We start from the raw sequence: 13,745 nt of genomic DNA, 5'->3' as shown, positions 1-13,745 counted from the left end.
GATCCAAAAATATGCTGAAGAAAATAACATGCTAAAAACTAGCATAGATCAAATGGATAAAACAGTTCAAAAAGTTATTGAGAAGAATGCTTTAAAAAGCAGAACTGGTCGGATGGAAAAAGAAATAAGAAAGCTCTCCGAGGAAAACAAATCCTTCAAATCTAGAATGGAGTTAAAGAAAGCTGCTAACTTTACAAGAAGTCAAGACACAATACTTCAAAAACCAAAAGAATGAAAAATTAGAAGAAAATGTGAAACATCTCATTGTAAAAATAACTGATCTGGAAAACAGATTCAGGAAAGATAATTTAAAAATTACTGGGATACCTGAAAGTCATGACAGAAAAAGAGCCTTGACCTCATCTTTAAAGAATTCCTACAGGAAAACTACCCTGATATCCTAGAAGCAGAGGGCAAAATAGAAATTGAGAGAATCCACTGATCTCCCCTGGAAAGAGATCAAAAATACAAAAAAAAAAAAAAAACCCAACCCCCAGGAATATTATCACCAAGAACTCCCAAGTCAAAGAGAAAATATTACAAGCAGCCAGAAGGACACTGCAGTCAGGGTCATACAGGACTTAGCAGCAAGTACATTAAGGGCTCGTAGAGCTTGGAATATAATATTCCAGAAGGCAAAAGAGCTTGGAATGCAACTGAGAATCAACTACTCAGCAAAACTGAACATCCTCTTCCGGGGAAAAGATGGACTTTCAATGAAATGGGAATTTCAAATGTTCTTGTTGAAACAACCGGAGCTGAACAGAAAGTTTGACCTTCAAGTACCTGTACTTGAGAATGGAAGAGAAGAGTAAAATATGAGGGACTTAATGATGATGAACTGTATATATTCCTGCAAAGAAAAATGTTACTGATAATACTCATATGAATCTTCTCATTTAATACAGCAGGTAGAAGGAACTTTCATAGATGAAGCACAGGGGAGAGCTGAATTTGAAGATATTTAATATATTGTAAAAATGGAGTCAATGGCTAAAAGGAAATGTAATGTAAGAGAAACAAGAGGTGGAATAGGCTAAGATATTTCATATAATATTTTTTATTACAATGAGCTATTGCAATGATATGGAAGGGGGAATGAGGGAATCTTCTCTCTCATCAGAGGCAGCTAGGAGAGGAAACAGCACATATTCTCAATGGGGTATAGACATCTGGAATAAGAAGAAGAGAGGGGGACAGGGGGAAGGGGTGGGGATGTGAATGAAGGAGGAGGGGATGGACCATGGGGGAAGAGTGGTCAGATATAACACATTTTCTTTTTTTACTTCTTGCAAGGGGCTGGACTTGGATAGCCTGTTCAGGACCACAGGGCTGGGTGGTTGCTGGCCTTAGGGGTGGTATGTGGGCTCAAGGCATCTTGGCCCTGGGGCCAGTGATCATTCTGCTGAGCCACTCAGCTACCCTATAGCACATTTAAGTAGAAGGACAGAGTGAAAGGAGAGAGAAAATATAGTATATGGTAGTGGGGAAGTACAAAAGGAGGGAGTTGCGATCAGCAATGACAATGGTGGAAAAATATGGAAGTAGCTTTTGTGATGGACTTATCATAAAGAATGTGATCCACCCACGACAGAGCTGGAGGTGTCAGAACACAGACTGAAGCACAATTATTATTATTATTATTATTATTATTATTATTATTATTATTATTATTAAATTTTATTTTGATTTTTGCAGGGCAATGGGGTTGGGGTGACTTTTTCCCAGGATCACACAGCTGGGTAATTGTTAGGTGTCTGGGGCCAGACCCTGACTCCAGAGTTGATGCTCTGTCCACTGTGCCACCTAGCTGCCCCTATTATTATTTTTTTAATTTTAATTATAATTTTTTTCTCTTTACTGCTCATGAGGGTCTATATTTTTGGGGGGAGGAGGTATTATTTTTACTCTTAAATAAGAATATTTTAGTAATGTATAAAAAAACATCATTTATACAAAAATAAAAATAAATATTGGGGCAGCTAGGTGGCGCAGTGGATAAAGCACCGGCCCTGGAATCAGGAGTACCTGAGTTCAAATCAGGTCTCAGACACTTAATAACTACCTAGGCCGTGTGGCCTTGGGCAAGCCACTTAACCCTATTTGCCTTGCAAAAAGCTAATAAATAAATAAATAAATGAAATAGATGAATGAATAACTAAATAAATAAATGAGTGAATGAATGAATGAACGAACAAACAAATAAACAAAATTATTTTTTAAAAATATTTAATTCTTCCTGAAAATTCAAAGAGAGGCATCCCTTCCTAATTTAAAAAATATATATTTTATTAACGTCTTTTTGGTTTCATTTCACTCAGATTTCCCACTTTATCAATTTCTTTTCTCCCTTCCAGTCCTCCCTTATGTCAAATTCTTTTTTAAAAAAAGAATTATAGGGGCAGCTAGGTAGCACAATGGATAGAGCACCAGTCCTGGAGTCAGGAGTACCTGAGTTCAAATCCAGCCTCAGACACTTAACAATTGCCTAGCTGTGTGTCTTTGGACAAATCACTTAATCCCATTGCCTTGCAAAAAAAACTAAAAAGAAAAAGAATCATAAAGATTTTATATTTTAGATTAATGCATCAAAAAATTCTGAAGTCATTTGCAATGTTGTACACCATGGATTCTGACCTCTACAAAGGAGCAGGGGGAAATGTCTTCTCATATTTCTTCTTTGGGGTCAAGCTTGGCTCTTGAGGCATCTAGGTGGCATAATGTATAGAGTTCTGGATTTGGGAGTCTGACATCAAACACTTACTATCTGTGTGACCCTGGCAAGTCTCTTAGCCTCTCCCAGTCTCAGTCTCTTCATCTGTAAAATGGGGATAATAACAACACCTACCTTCACAGGGTGATTAAGAGGAACAAATGAGATAACATGTAAATCATTTTGCAAGATTTAAATATATAAATATATATTTATATATATAATTTATATATTATATTATAATTTATATATTATATATAATATATATTATATATAATTTATATATTATATATATTTATATAAATATATATATTTATATATATAAATATATAAATGCTCGCTATTATTATTTATAATTTTGCTATATGCACTTTTGATTGTTCTATAGTTGTTGCTCTTTTCATTTACATTGTTTCTGCCACTGTGTTGTTTTCTTGTCTCTGCTTACTTCACTCAGCGCTTCTCTGTATTTGTGTTCATTGTTTCAAACAGCAAAATAATAAATTGTCCATTTGCTTTAAAAAAAAAAAGGAATTGCTGATGAAAAAGAAGTGACTTATTTCAAAGGAGGACCAACTGGTGCTTCAGGTTCATGAAACAGAAAGGACTAAGCATGTATCCATACACCAGACTTGCCCCAAAGATGCCTGTAAGCTATGAGCAGAAGGGAGCAGAAGGACCTTGAATTTCATGATGAATAAAACTTGAGTTCAATAACTTTATGTAATACATTTTTTTCAAATTTCAGGCCCCAAAATTAAGGTGCATCTTATACATGGGGAAATCCGGTATGTAAAATGAAACATCACATATCTCCCCTCCCATCCTTCTTTAAAAGTCACTATTTCTGCCTGAGGGCACCAGTCTGCAACACAATTTGATTAATCCATTAATTTTTAATTTCCACCACACCAACCATCATCCTTCCCAGTCTTCCAGTCAGTTCTATATCCACAATTGTAGATATCCCTACCCTTTACTCTCAGTCTCTATCTTACTTCAGTCCTTGTGACCTCTCTCTTCACCAGTAAACTCCAAATTATTCCCCCTACATTCCTATCTTTCCCCTGATTCAAACCAATCTCCACACTACTAATCTTTCAACACTTCCAAAGCACAAGTCATGTCTGACCTTTTTTAAAAAAATCTTTGGGGGCTTTCTGGTACATATGGGCTAAGATATAAAATACTCTGAAAGGGATCTGAATTGCTTCACAATACGGTTCCACCTCCCTATCTAGTCTAGTTTCAAATTATTCTCCATAAATTTCCCATTCTAGTCACAATGATCTGCTTACTGTTCCTCATAAATAACAATCTATCTCTTGCCTCTGTACCTAATTTGAACTGGGAGGAATGTACACACTGGTCAGGTGTAGTCAGGGTGGAGTAACTGGAATATCCCTTTGGCTCCCCACCACCACGAGCATCATGTTACTGTGGTAATGTTAGGCAGAAAGCAAAGTTAATACTATACCTTTCTAGAAGAAACTGCATCATGAGTTATGCTGACCTTGTGAAAAATAAATTATGGAAAAATTATGTCATCCCCATTAAAAAATTTTTCTGTCTCCTTCTACCAACTGATAACATGTCACCAGCAGGAGGATTCTACAAGGACAGGGAAACAGAGGCAGAAGCCCAACCTGATAATTTAGCTCTTTGTTACCTAAAAGGAGCCTGTTACTCCTGCATATCCTGAAATAATCCTTTATACTACATCTATGCCTATCCCCCTACACCTTTTCCCAGCAGGAGACCACCCTCATTCTATATAAATCCTAGTTGCTCATCTGCTAGGGATAGAACCAATAGGCAATAATCTTGCAAAATAAAACATCTTATCACTCTGACTTGTGAGTCTTAGTAAAATTCTTTCACCATTAGAATCTGATCTTAACAAGTGAGGTTTCAAGTTGAATTTGCATTAATCATCACTTGGTAACCTCTCCCTTCCTGAGGTCTACCCTATTCAAATCTTAACAAACCCATTTCTAATCCTGGAGACCATTATCAAAAGCAAACTCTGATGGGGCAGCTAGGTGGCGCAGTAAATAGAGTACCAGTCTTGGAGTCAGAAGGACCTGGGTTCAAATTATACCTCAGATTCTTATTAATCACCTAGCTGTGTGACATTGGATAAGTCAGTGAACTCTACTGCCTTAAATAATTTTTTTAAAAAGGAAACCTTGATTTGAATTCAATATCTGGTTCATAATTTCTAGATCTGTCCCAGATCCTCTTCTCTCCTTCCTCAAGGCCATCTTGCTTGGTGATCCCACCAGTTACTGTGGATCCAGTTATCCAAGTGATCCTCAGATTTATACTTCTAACTCCATCTTCTCTCCTAAGCCACAGTTGTGAATAACCTTGACCTCTTAGACACCTCAAAGATAATCTCAAACTCATTACGTTTAAAATGGAAATCATTGTTTTCTCCAAAAGCTTCTCCTTTTCTCAAACTCCCTATTAATTTCAAAGGTACTACTAACTCCTCCCAATCACCAAAACTTAATGTCATTTTCAACCAAGCCCTCACTAGAATTCACCCACACACATTCTGCCTGTTGTTTCTATATTTGCAACATTTGGAGTAGTCTTTCATCATCCTCCTTTCCCTCTTTGGGTTACCTTCCTTCCATTTACAATGAATTTATCTTATATGCACATAATGGTTTGAAAGTTCCCTTTCTCATTAAGACATCAGAACATTAAGGGAAAGGATTTTACTTTTGTTTTTGTTATTTTTAAATCCCAATGCTTAACAAGCACAGTATCTGGCACAAAGCAAATGTTTGGTAACTGCTTCTTGATTAACTGACTGAACCAAGAAACAGATGATATATATGTTTATACCACTCATTGCCACTGTACTTGGACTTAAGCACTACAAAATCACTCTAAAAGATCAAAAAAAGATGATATCATAGATATAGCTAAATCTATCTATATGTATATACCTCCTAATGAATATTAGTTTGGTCAATTGACTAGAGTCATTTGTTACTTCACTAGAGAGGTGCAACTGAACACACGGAGCTGATTAATATATAATACATTTAACTTTTTCAATTGCAGGACCATAGACTTTACCCAAAATCACACAGGCAGATCTAACAAACATTCATTTGGTCAGAAGCAAAACAAAGGGGAAAAGGGTGTCTTTGTATATATAAATTCATCAAAATTCTTGCATTACCTGTTGCCGGTAAGTGAAGAATATTACCCTCTGGATTATACAAAAGCCTAATATTAGAAAAGTAGTCAAATGATCACAGTTCTGATTTAATGGAATGCTTTCTGCACACTCCCTTGTTCATAATTTTCACCTTCTACATTATTTTGCACTGCCTTTAAAAAATTAGGCCTGAGAAAGAATACTTTTCAATATTATTCATAGATCACATTATCCATGGCTTAAATCCACAATATTTTATAGCTATTTCCTTAAGAAAAAGTATAAGAAAGTATAATCTCCTTATAGCTATTCCTCTTTGAAATGGGGCTAAAAGATTCCTTGAAGCATAGAGTGTCAAATAATAATCAGCAATACTAACATAAAATTAAGAGTCTCAATCCAGATTATTTAACCTACAAGAAAATCCCAAGAAGGAAAAGAAAATCACCCCCTCCTTAATGGTCTGATTGTATTTGAAATTTTATTTCCAGTTTTCTGGACAGCTGGAAGCCAAATGAAAGAAAATGTGGATTGCCCGCTTTGGGGTAGACAAAAGGTTCTCAACAGACAGAATATACATGGGAAAGACTTGAGGAAACTCTAAATTCTCCTCCATCCTATCCCCAAAAAAGGAGTTGAAATTACAATAAAACAAAAAAAGATACTGCCAATTAAAATTCAGGCCTGCAATCAAGTGCTTTTAATAGCTTAAATCTCTGGAGTAAAAAAGTATTTTAAAAATACTTATATAGACTAAGTTATGTCTAGTCTGAAGTTATGACAACTAAACTGGCCTAGATACAAGAACTCAAATTATAATGAGGTCTGTTTCAAAAGAAAATACAATTCTTACCTTAGCAGTAATTCACCAAACTGGCCTATATGAAAAAGTGAGGGGAGGTAGAGTATTCAAAGTATATTCCTTCCAAAGAGGCATTTTAATTACCTTTCCATTAATTAAGCCAGTATCCTCAAGAATATAAGCAGCAGCCTGGGAGAGCAGCAGAGCTGTCTCCTAGTCTAAGTGGATATGTGATCTTGGCTAACTCCCAGCAACTTTTGGAGAGGCAATTTGCATTAGGGGAGGAAGACTTCCTCAACATCAAAAAAGAACAGAAGTTCCTTAAGTCAGAAATCAGATCTGGAAAAAATAATAATAATCAGGATAAAGACAAACTACTTATTTCTAAAAATTACACATTTACGAGGCTTCTCGTAAGCCATCCTGAAGGCATCAGCTTGGAGTGAATTCTGGGAGACCCATAAAATGTGTTCACTCATTTAATAATGTGTATATTGAATGTTTACTGGCTGGCAAAGTGCAAAAAAGGAAGGGTTCTTATCCCCAAAGAATTTACAATCTAGCAAGGGAAAGAAAAAATGCATAAAAACTTCCTACAATGCAAGAAAGGTGATTGAGAGGCTGTGTGATGTCCTAGAAATAGCACTGATTTGAAATCAAGTGGCCCAGGAGGATGAATATTAGCTTATTTAAGCTGTATGAAAATGGAGAAGTCATGAATCTCAGTTTCCCCCTCTGTAAAATGGTGAAAATATCAGCAGCACTACCTACTTCATACAAGGTTATCATGGAATCAAAGGAAAAGAGAGAGTTTGAGTCCTTTGGAAATACTAAAGGTTTTATGAAAGGACCTATATTTGAATTAGGTCTCTGAACACTGACAAGATTGCTAGAGATAGAGGTAGTAGACATTTGAGACAGCTAAAAATAGCAAGAGCAAAAGGCACAAGGAATATTCAGGAACAGCAAGTTGTCCAATTTTGGCAGAGAACAGTATGTATGACAAGGAGGAGCAAAGGTATAAAAAGACTAAGTTTAAGAAAAAGTCAAGGGTTCTGACATGACCCAGAGAGCTCCCACAAACCCATCACACAACTCTCATTCCATCTTATTTTAAGATTCTAATCTCTTGAAAGTTGCAAAACAGAACCAACAGGTCATTAAATGACTCAGTAAAGTGATGAACTAAGCAAATGCACCTCCTTGTAAACTCTCATGCCACATAAATGTATCAATGCTTTTTCATGTGTCTGTATAAAAAGGGGTCAGACTTTTGTTACAATATGTCTGTCTCCTTGAAGCTCATGGATCAGACCCTAGCTATATATAGTATGCCAGGAACTGAGAGAGCAAACCACAGCCAAAGAAGGACTCATAATGAGCTGGGATTCTCTCTGGGCACAAGAGGAAGTAGCAAAAATATAGATCTCCTTTTCATTTTTAAAAAGGTCTTATTGATACCTTTTTTGTTGATCTTTTATTTCCCAATAGATATCTCCAGCTCCCACATCTTACATAAAAAACCCATTCCTGAAACAAAGGAAAATGAATTAAGCAAAACTAACTTAACTGAGACCAAATACCTTGAAACTGTTTTCATCGATATTATTGTAATTGTGTATGTTGCACATGGATCAGACTCTGGTTATCTATAGTATGCCAGGAATTGAGAGAGCATCCACAGCCAAAGACTCAAAATGAACTGGGATCTTCCCTGAGAACAAGAGGAAAATAGCAAAAATATTGATCTCCTTTTCATTAAAAAAAAAACAACACCTGAGTTCATATGAGTCCTGATTCACCTTTGGCCTTTCTTGTAGGACAATAATACTCTAACACATCCACACATCCACAGACTATACTGCTGCTGTCCAGAGGATGGCTCTCTGCTTTGTGGTCACTTGTGTCTTAGCAGGTTGTACTAGCAATGTTTTGGCATAGTGTGGAACCGAACTACATTTCCGAGGACATCACAGGGACAAAAGGTATTAGCAACTTAATGATTTTTATTGCATAATGCCAAACTCCTGCCAATACTTTAGACCAGAAAACAGCTCTCTCCACCAGTACAGAGCTAGAACTATCTTCTCAAAACCTCTACAACAACAGTTAACATTTACATAGCATCACCATGTGCCAAGTTATACAATTTTACCTCATTTGATCCTCATAATAACCATGTTTAAAATATTGACTATTTCCATTTTTTATCAGCTTTGCCAATTTTGAGTGTAAAAATGAAACCTCAGCTCTGTCTTAATTTGCTTATTACTAGTGATCTGGAGAAATCAGTCGTAGGATTTTTGATCATCTGTTTACATCTTTTGAGAAATATGAAGTCTTTCTGTGTAGTAGAAACTGTAGGGCAGGACTAAAGAGGTGAAAAGATGCTGACTGACTAGCGCCCCGCCCCAGTTGAAAAGATTATTTAAAAAGGAAAGTGACAGCAGAGGGGCAGCTGAGGACTGGGGAAGAGGAGGGAGGAGAGCAAGGGAGGGAAGGGGATGAGGAGAGGAGAGAGGAGGGGAGGGAGGCAGGACCAGTTTCTCCCTCAGGCAGGCTGGGAGCTCCCTAAAAACCAGGTCTGCCTGTAGCCTCCCTCTGTATCCCAGTGACTGGAACACAGAAGATGCTTCAGACGTGCTTGAGGACTGAACCGCTTTGGTGGAGGCAGAGGGGTAGCTGCAAAGACAGAAGTGTTGAGGGGGGCCACAGGGTGGGGGGCCCTCAGGAGAGGCGGAGCCAAGAAGAGCATGGTCCAACCCAGGGAAGGTCAGGAGGAGGGTGGGGGAAGGAGAGAGGCTTAGGAGCTCCTTCCCAAGGTAACTATAAAAAGTTTTGTACACAGATTAGATAGTTTGGGGTTATTTATATAAAACATTGACCAGCTTGATTAAGTCATAAGCCTTCATCTTCCTTTTTCAAACAGGAAGCCCTGTGAGATAAGTCTGTGCCCTCCACTCCACTACCAATGTAATAGTGCTCAGAGCTAGAAACAGGAATTCTGTCCCTGGAACAAAATGAAGAGAGAGCTGAGGCTGGGGAGGGGGCTGCCCTCATTAATAATGCCCCTGATCCCAGGCATCCCCTCTACAGGGTCTCTGTACAATGTCTGGGAGGAGGAAGACTGGCCTTCAGCAGTGAGTATGTGTGGATGTCCCCAGCATGGAGGAGACAGTCACTCCCTCCCATGAGGGCTGCCACCAATCGTTAATTCTACTTCTATCTTCAAAGAGCTTGGCTACTCCTCTCTATAACAAATCCAAATGATCTCTATGCCAGCTCTATCTGCCACCCCCATCCACACATGAAATACTTACCAAGGAGTATGTTTTCACTTTTAACAAAACTGTTAATACATCAAAATACCATTAACAAATTCACTACAATTTATTTCTACTTTTTAAGAACATATAGCATAGTATCCTGTTAAAAGAAAATGAGCACAAAATCCTTGTCCCCTTTTCTATTGCAACATTCTTCAAAATAAATCCAATTTCTTTGCTGCACCAAATTTGATATCCAATTCCTCATCTCCAAAAATCTGAATTTCTGCAAATAAATTTCTTGGGTTTATCCCAACTGAATCAATAATCAAAGAGATGACCATAATCTCTTTCTGGGAAGCTCCTACGCCTGTCCAACTTCCCAGAAATAAACCTTTTTGCTGGTTATTAATCTCAAAGTATTTCCCTACTTTCACCAACCAGATTCTACAGGGCTTTTGCCCATACCAGGCAATCTAGCTTCCTCCATCTCTTGTTTTGCCTGATTACAAAGAAAAAAAGACTCCCCAAAAAGCTTAAAATCCAACAAGAAAGAAAGAACAAACAAGAATACAAATAGTACAACTTAAATAAATGTGAAGAAAGGAGAGCTCCTGCTTCTTTATAATTTACTGCTTATATGACCTGAGAGGCAAGTCACTTCCTTCTCTTGCCAATGTTTCATCATGTGTAAAACAAGGATATCAACTAGATAACTACTAATATCTCTTTACACTCTAAATATGATCTAAAGGCTATGAAAAAAATTGAAAAGAAAAACTACTCACTAAAGGCTTCAAGAAAGAAGTGAGATCTGAACCTTGTAGGAAAGGAGAGATTTCAACAAAGAGGACTTGTCAGGTGGGTCAGAGATTCATACAAGTCCAAAACAAATATGTACATGTCTGAAGAATAATACCAGGAATATTCGTACAACTGACAGACTTAAACCAGAATGAAAAGGTTTCAAATGTTAGTACCATGATTCTGTACTTTGACAGGCATTTGGTGAGCCATCTTATATATAAAGAAAATATCATCACTAACTGAGTAAATCTGTTACCAAACTCGGCTAATAATTAGGTTGCCCACAATGGAAGCATCCTGAAATCTCACATTATACCCAATACAAAAGTTCATTACTATCCATAAACTAATAAGTTTTGATAACATCATATTTTAGGAAACTTTTCTCAACTTGCACAGATAGATCAATAAGGGAAAAACAGTCATTCCCTTTTCCCCTCATCCTCTCAAACCTTTCAGAAAGTGAAGTCAAATCATCTGTTACAGGTTCCACAGCTATTTCTTAAACTTTCTGGAAGAGATGGATTCCTATTGGTGATTTTTTTACTATGATCAAAATTGATGTAAACTTTTTTAACCATGTTTTTCTTTTTTTCTTGACTCAGTTCACATTTAAAATAAATGTAAGTCTTCAGAAAAGTGATAAAACAAGTAGTTATAAAAAGGATATCTTCAATTAAACCTCGAAGTTATCCTCAGCAAACCAACCTATTCCTAATTGCTCTACCCAGACACAAATTCCACCTTTGTTTACTCTTTATTTCTAGTTCCTTACTATTGCTCCATCCAAGCATAAACATCTCCAGTTGATTATACCCTACCTACCACCTGTGGGAACAATGCCCACCAAATAAACCAAAAAAGAAGATCTGTGGTATCTGGTGTCTGGTTCCTGACAAAGACAGGATAGAATTAATGAAAACATTCCCCAAAGAGATCTGAAAGATAAAAAGCAAACAAGTGAGGTTCAAATTCTAGTTCCAGTTCCAACCCTCTTCTAACAGTGGCCAAGGCTACAGTAGGTCAATACCATCACAAAGCAGAGTTCATTAGGAAGTAGAATGAGAAGGGGAGAGGGGGGAATTATATTTACCTGCAGTGGCATAGTCACAAAAGAGTTTTACCCAAACCATCTGGAAAAGATTTCTTTTCCTCCCACATTACCGAGTTACCTGAATAGATTAAGTTTTCCCAAATTAACATGATCAAATCAAGACACAAGTTTCCAAACCACAATTTCCTCATCTGTCAAAAAAGGGGAAGTAAGGAGTATTACAAGGTTATGATTTTCTTGAAAAGTGCTACTAGAATTTTAAATACACAAATATGTATGCACACACATTATCTAAAATAAATGCAGTCACCCTACTGAACCAAACATCGTTTCAATTTCTTACCTGCAGAACTCAAATGTCTTTGGGGTTGCCTACAATTAAATTAATATTCAAGATCCCCACCACATAATCTCTTGCTGAGGAGCTTCTGTGCACAAATTATCAGAGGCTACCTTCTGTCAGTGTTGCTCTTACACACTCCAAGTATCGTTACCAAGTACTATAGACCCTGGACTTGGGAGTCAGTAAGACCCGATTCAGATCCCATATCAAACACAATGACTCTGGATCTAGTCACTTAAAAGGATCTCAATTTCAGTTTCTTCATTTGTAAAATAAGAGCTGCAAGCAAAGATTTCTGCAAGTCCTTTCAAGCTATGATGCTATATGAAGGCTACACGTCTTTTTAAGAAATGATACTTACAAAGAATTTTGAGCTTTGAAAAAAGAAATACAGAATATCATTACCAAATGTCTTTTCACTTCATTCCTGAAAACTCGTATTGCTTTATTTTGAAAAATCAGATTTCAATCAGGTTTCTTGATCAAATGCCCTCTTTACAAAAGCAGATAGCAATCTTTTTTAAAGGAAAGAAGGAGGGTAAGTGGCAGGGGGGATGATGGAAGGAAAGAGAAAGAAAAAGAGGAAAAAATGAAAAAAGGAGATTCTCCCTCTTAATATTAATTTCAAAATCTCTATTGCTTACTTACTTTGATACATTCATTACATCTGTTACCCCACCTATGATACAAGAGCTTCTGAGCTTAAATAAAGTTTTCTTCGCTTAGTTTTAAGTGTTAATTGAATAAGATCTGACATGTTTTTCATGAGAGGAAAAACTACCAGGACCTGTAACACTAACTCTCATTACCACTGACCACCACCCACCCACCTATATCCAGCTGTCAAACAGACCTCAAGTAGGGAGCTATTTTGGGAATTTTAGAAGACAAAATAGAATAGTACTAGGAACTGGTAGCTATGGTTCCTCAGGCGGTATCAATAATACTTTCTATATAGGTACCAAGTTTCATTCTATTTGAGAACATGGAAACCTTGGAGACTACAAAATTAAATTGTAAAAATAAAGTCCAAGGTGAAAGGTGAGAAAAGGTTAGAAAAAATAGTTGGCACAAATTTAAATCCAGAAATATGAAACTGCCACAGCATATATCACCCTCCAGCAGTCAAATATTTCATATGATAATCTTGGCCTAACTAAATCAAATGTCAAAAAAAAGAGAAAAGAAAACAGACATAATCATTTTAAAATTGATCATTTTTATTGGATATCACAACCTCCAGTGACAATTGTGGACTAAATACATCTGGAAGTATCATCTTTTAAAAACAGCTTACCAAGAATGACCACAAACTCCATAAGCATGACATGAAGTCACCTTAAACACAAACACAAAATTTTTCAAACTCACCCTGAGAGACTCAAAGGCAAGATTTCATAAAAGCTGTGTTATGTCAAGAAACAAGATGGCAAAACCAAAAAGCATTACATCAAAGTAAAAAATACAAGTCTGTCACACCATATTATACAGGAACTTCTGAGGTATGGAAAGTAAATAGTGTATTCCTTCAAACAGATACAAGTTCCATAGCAACAATTATCCACAGGTGGGGATTTCCAAC

The 13,745-nt window shown here is 36.8% G+C and overlaps 1 protein-coding gene across 2 annotated transcripts in view; it reads right to left on the bottom strand.

Annotated features, from left to right (window-relative positions):
• Positions 1–13,745, bottom strand: part of PLPP1 (phospholipid phosphatase 1) — a 128,336-nt gene that overhangs the window by 99,490 nt on the left and 15,101 nt on the right. The window lies entirely within an intron of this gene.

This window comes from Macrotis lagotis, chromosome X (genome assembly GCF_037893015.1).
Source record: "Macrotis lagotis isolate mMagLag1 chromosome X, bilby.v1.9.chrom.fasta, whole genome shotgun sequence".
NCBI lineage: Eukaryota > Metazoa > Chordata > Mammalia > Peramelemorphia > Peramelidae > Macrotis > Macrotis lagotis.
This window is presented reverse-complemented; position numbering and strand designations above follow the sequence as displayed.